The 6,006-nt window shown below is 38.6% G+C and overlaps 1 protein-coding gene across 6 annotated transcripts in view; it reads right to left on the bottom strand.

Moving 5' to 3' along the window:
• The window catches only part of LOC103479228 (disks large-associated protein 1-like), a 118,020-nt gene that overhangs the window by 97,672 nt on the left and 14,342 nt on the right, over positions 1-6,006 (bottom strand). Inside the window, exon 1 of one of the 6 annotated variants that reach the window (XM_017310105.1) lies at positions 141-373. The exons of the other annotated variants lie outside the window; for them this stretch is intronic. The gene's annotated coding sequence lies outside the window, so the exon portion shown is untranslated. Of the gene's footprint in view, positions 1-140; positions 374-6,006 lie in introns of those variants that run through there. 6 annotated transcript variants of the gene reach the window in all.

The raw sequence follows: 6,006 nt of genomic DNA on the forward strand, positions 1-6,006 counted from the left end.
CACACACACACACACGCACACACACACGCACACACACACACACACACACCCACACACGCACGCACACACACACACACACACACCTGCCCTCCAGCCTGAATGAAACTTTATCTTTATGAACATTTACACTCCTTTTTTACCGGGCAGCAGCAGCTGAACTCTTCCTCAATCTGTCCCTGGTCTCTCTCATCATCATCCTCCGACGATAATAAAGCCACAGGACACACACATCGCCAACTCTTTCTCCTTCTCCGCTACTGAATCTGATCCAGCGGTCAAAGTTAGTGCGGGAAACGTATCGGATAGTTTGACACATTTTTCTGAATGGGCTTATGCGCTTTTTAGCTTTTGTCGTAGCCTTTCTGACCCGCCCCGTCTCATATCCTCTCACTTTTCTCGGACTCCGGTTAGCAGCTAACTGAAATGGCTCTATTTATAACGTCAGAGGGAAGGGGCGGGCCAAAGAGAACCGAGAGATTCCATTGGATAAACCCAATGTCCGTCAATAAAATCACCCAATGGGCTGTCACGGTCGATACAAATTATATTTAATATACTTTTTTTGTTGTTAAATTATGACAGCGTAGGGCCGCCATATGTGGACAGTAAATGCATCAGTCTGTAGTAGAGACGGACAGTCCTCCCCTGTACAGAAGTTCAAACTGAATGCAGCTTTTTTTTGTTGTTGTTCAAATTGTAAACCCGCCACAGCGGCGGGTGCGTTGCAATTTACACGCCACTTTATACTTTTACCCGCATTTAGCAAGTGGCAGGTGCTAATTTCCACCCCTGTTTATATCTAACAATGGTTTATATCTAACAATGTTATATTTAACATTATAACATGATGTAAAGCTAAAAAAACTTGATCTTACATAACACTGCCCCTTTGACTGATTACCATGATAAATTTGTCATTTGTTTAATATAGTAAGATTGCACATTCCCTTATGCTTTGTCATAACTGACCTTTAAAATAATATTTTTTCAATGAAAAAAAAGTTTGAGACTGAGTGTTCTTCAATTATCTATGTGTTAATGCACTCTACGTAAGCAACAAAGCGTGTAGACTAATAAAACAGCTGAAAAATGTTTTGCCTATTTTGACCTTTTTATTTAATAGCTATCTGTAATCTGTATTTTAGCCATGTTGCCAGCCCATAAAAAGGTAAGGAATTACTTGTCAAACTGTCAGAAATAAAAGTTTTATTTTTTCTTATTTTACTTGGACAGTAGATGTCGGTCATCACAAAAATGCCATTTTAGACTTAAATCAAATCCTTCCTGGTGGAACAAATTATCCTGCAGAATGTAAAAAGCAGTTCAGCAAAGAAACAAAATATTTTTCTTGTATGTGAAACATACAGAGAGGTTTTATGCCAAAGACAGAGAACTGTACAGACTCGACATCCTGGAGCGCCTATTCTGTTACTTAAAGCATATCTAAGAGAAAATGTTTGATTATTTCTCCGTTATATTTTAAGTTTCTATAGAGGATCGTTGTTCAAGGAGACAATTTATCTGCATAGAACTTATTGTTTATTATGAGAACATAAGTTTTTAAATAGCTACTTGAATTTAAGAATTTAATTTCTTCAATAAAACAAATCCACGAGATGGCTCTAAAGCTGGCTCATGTGGCATTTCATGAATAATCAGTTGATGTCCTGAAACAATGTGTGTTCATGTTGATGTAGCTCAGGAGTGCTGAACCCTACCCTAAAGCTAGCTCAAACTCTGTTGCTGTAAGATTAGCCCTTAATCCTATCCGTATTTTAAAGGCAGGAAAATAGATTTCTTTTCCTCCAATTTTAATCCAGCGAATTAAAAGATACTTTATTAGTCTAATTTACCCTTTGTGTGTTTTATTGAGAAACTAACAACACATGGTGGGGGATCAAAGTACGTTAATGAAGACATGCTATCCCAGTACAGATATCAGGATATGAAGTGAAAAAAGTGGATCAGGGAACACCCTAGTTTTGGTAAAGTTCGGAATCACTATTTAAAAAAATACTTAAATTACTCGGAATATTAAAAAATAATATTAAAAAAATAAATGAGTATGTTCATAACTGACAAAGTTTTGGAGAATTGACTGATACTTTTTTTACATGACACACTTCAGTTGGTCTCACAAATGCTTTAATATAGAGGGTCTTTTCCTGGGGTGGCAGTAAATCAAAGATGGACTTGGAAAAACTCTTAGGATGAACTTTGCTCTCACTGTGCAGAAAAGAGATGCAACATTTTCCTTCAAAACAGCATAATTTTATTACTGCTATCAGTATCCAAACATTTCAAAGCAAAATATGCCATATGTCTCAGTTCAGCCTTGACTGGTAATGCATACCCCACTCCTTACTTTAAATGTAGCAATAGAAACTGAAAGCTCATCACCTAGCTATAAAACTCTGAAACAACTTCTGTTGTTAATTGTGCCGCCGGCAGCAACCTGGTTCCCACATGGGGGGTGAGACCAGCTGAGGCTTTGCAGCACAGACAAGCAGAGGAACGAACCTTAATGTATTCTGTCATTTCTAACTGCTCTCTTGCTAAAATAACAGCACATATGCTGCCTTTAATTTGAGTGCTAAATGAAGATAACCATGAGGAACATGGCATCATGAGGCAACATGATGTCGCACACTTCACAAAGTGGTCCACTCCACTATGACGGGCAACCTATACACGTGCTAACTCCTTTGAAGATTGCAAAAAAAAAGACACTCCTAAAGCCTAATACTGCATTTATTTAGTTGGTTTCATTGTAAAAATGATCATAGGTTGCTGTGTGGTCAGTTGCACAAACAGACAAAGATGCAAAAGAACTTGTAATTTTATCGTAAACCTTTTGAAAAACAAAGAAGATGGCGATGAATATCAGCCATCAATCATACAGACTGGCAGCCCTCAGCTTATACATGGATTGGCAGCAAACACCTTTTACAAAGTAAGACGGTTAATGTTCATATTTCATAAGCAAGATGAAATATGAATATGAATCAATAGTAGGCATGGAGAAATTGTCCCATCATGTACAGAGAAAACTGGTAAGCATTTAGACTTTTGCACACTTTAAAGGTTGCTGCTGTCTAAGTGGAAATAAAGTTTATGACATTGCGATATAAATTATGCGGCATGAATTGAAGTCAGCAATTTGATCAAATCAACAAATACATCAGGAGAGAGAAGAGATGGTCTGCTTCTGAACCAGCTATTTCCTAGTTTTGTAAACTCAGCTGACTATGAGCCCTGACCAGGTGTGCTACTTTCACAAACAAACGAGTTTGACTTGAACAAGTAGAAGCCAAGTATTGGCAGGAATACCTCAGAAAAACAATCGCAGTTGCTCTGATCGGTCCCCCTTCCCTCACTTCTGAAGTCTGTTTTAGAGCATCAATATGTTCAGGTTACGTAGTTTTAAAGAGTCATTACATTGAAGCCAATAGTTTGTGATAAAACAAGATTTCTGTAAGTTTCAAACTTCTGTCCATCCATGGTTAGCTCAATATAAAAAAGACCAAAAACTACCTGTGCTTAAAATTTGATTTCTTTACAAACTGGCTAATTGATCATGGTTCTCCATTCTGTCACACATTAGGTTCAGAACCGGCAGTCTGAAGTTCCCAGATAACAGCATACCACCACCCAACTTTTTTACCTGTTGTATCAGGTAAAAAGCAACAGGTAGTTGTTGACCAGGGGCATTTCCCCTGGTCACTGCCGCTAAAATGATGGAAAGAAATATAAACACACTCTGACGCCTAAATGATGCCTAAAATGAGTTGCAGATGAAACAGTTTCTGCACCCAGTAGCAACAGCATCCACAAAGTCAGCTATAAGATGAGCTATGATATTTTAGGAATCACATGGCCCTATCTAAAATAAACCCCATAAAAAAGTAAGAAAGCTTCAAAGGCTACTTTACAAATTCTTAAAGCCAGAAGTGAGATATTTCAAGTTTTTGCTTCACAAATACACTGGAATGTTAATGTTATGCAAGGCAAGGTAAAACAAGAATTACCTTTATTGCGAACTGCTCACGAGGCAACCGGTTGTAGTAATGCTCAAATCATTTGTTTTAATAGGAATCACCATGTAAGCTATTATACAACTCACCAAGATTAGTAAGATTTTATCTGAATTCATTTGGACATATTCATCACATCACTGCACATATTTTAATTAAACATTGCTGAAGATAGACCTTTACATTTTATAGCAATACAACTCCCACCATTCTTTTAAATATTGATTCTTATTATTGAGGGTTTTCTTTCCCTTCTGCTATCCCTTGCTATTAAGTAATACACTGAAAACACCTATATTTGTTTCTATGGTATGTTATACTGTGAATACAATGTATCATGGAATATACTAAGCTGGATATGATATTTTATATGTAGATGGGAGTTAAATAGATGACATGTTTGTTCTCGTGTTATTTTACTTTGCTGTATTAAGATGTACTTAAGAGTTCACAACAGAGTATAAGAACGTTTTTTAAACAGTGAAGAAAAAAGTAATATTAATTTAACTGTCATGAAAAATGTGACTTTAGTGGAATACTTGATCAGTTTATTCAAGTTTTTTAACAGCATTTCATAGTAAGAGATGTATTTGCAGAAGATTTGGAGCTACTTGATCTATTTCCTAACATTAAAAAAGCAGTTTGAACCGTTTTGTTGCTGAAAAATTAATGTGCAAATATAACTTCTTCTTAAAAAGAGAATTCATGAATCAGCAATACATTTCCTTGTTTTCGCAGAAAATACTATGTGAGGTCAGACAGACCACAATTCTTCGCGATCCTTTAACAGTGTTCAGTCTCAGTGCCTAACAAAATTTACAGACAGTGTAACAGCCATTATACTGTTTGGTTCCTAAAGATGAGTAGGCATCATCACAAGGGGGCGCCTATTCATTTGTCCTTTGTTGTACTATTGTACAGAAGAAGAACTAGTCTTCCACTTTGTTGTAGAAGAAAACATAGGTGATGATGAGGTGCAGAGCAGTAAACTATCGTTACTTTTCTCATGTATGAAAATATAATGTTTTAGTGCCGTGGAGATCTGGCTTTATGTGGACGAAGTTAAATAAATTGAAAGTGTGGAATACTTCAAAAGTGCGTCCTGCTGTTTTGGGTTGGAGCGGCTAACCACCGCTGCTAACTCCTCCAACCACTCGCCGCACCGTCACCACAGGGAGACGGATTAGAAACCAACCTAAGCCTGGCTAATTACTCTCCTCGGGTGTTTTTGGAGAACTCACCACCTGAGCACCAAACAGATGTCTGCAGCATGCCAGACTCCAGAAGGAAGTTGAAAAGCTATTCACAGATGGTTGTGGCCCCCTGCCCTGCGGATACTGGAGGTCCACTGTTCTGAGCTGTTTTACACCTGTGAAACCTGATTTTTTTTTTCACCAAATAATTTGGGTTCATTTAGAGATTGCTTCATGATTTTCAGCTGTTTAATATTCTCAGCTAGAAATAGTCTGTCTCACCGCAACACAGGGCTCTGGTTATGGAACCAGTTTCATTGAGAGGGGTTGGAAACTCTTACACTCTGGAGTTGCCCCTGGTGAGAGGCGTCAGGCAGGAGTGGGCATACTTGTTGCCCCGGATCTTGGTGCCTGTACGTTGGGGTTCACCCAGGTGAACGAAAGGGTATGTGCACTTGGCACCAGGACACGCTGTAGTTCGATAATAAACTCTGTTGTTGTCACATCGGATATGGGACTTCATGTCTTGACACTCGGGCAAAGAGCTGTCCACTGACCACTATCTGGTGCTGAGTTGGCTCCAGTGGTGGTGAAGGCTGCCTACTAATACGCTTGGTAAGACCAAGCGTATTGTGAGGATCTGCTGTTGCTGAAATGGCAGAGTCTCATGAGACAGAGCTTTAATTCCAACCGGGTTGTTGACCGCAGCGTGCTAGCTTGCCTAGCCCGGTCAGCTAACACTCCTGCAAAGTCTGATAACTCCTCTGTAAACTTCGGTC

This window comes from Poecilia reticulata, linkage group LG17 (assembly GCF_000633615.1).
Source record: "Poecilia reticulata strain Guanapo linkage group LG17, Guppy_female_1.0+MT, whole genome shotgun sequence".
Classification (NCBI taxonomy): Eukaryota; Metazoa; Chordata; class Actinopteri; order Cyprinodontiformes; family Poeciliidae; genus Poecilia; species Poecilia reticulata.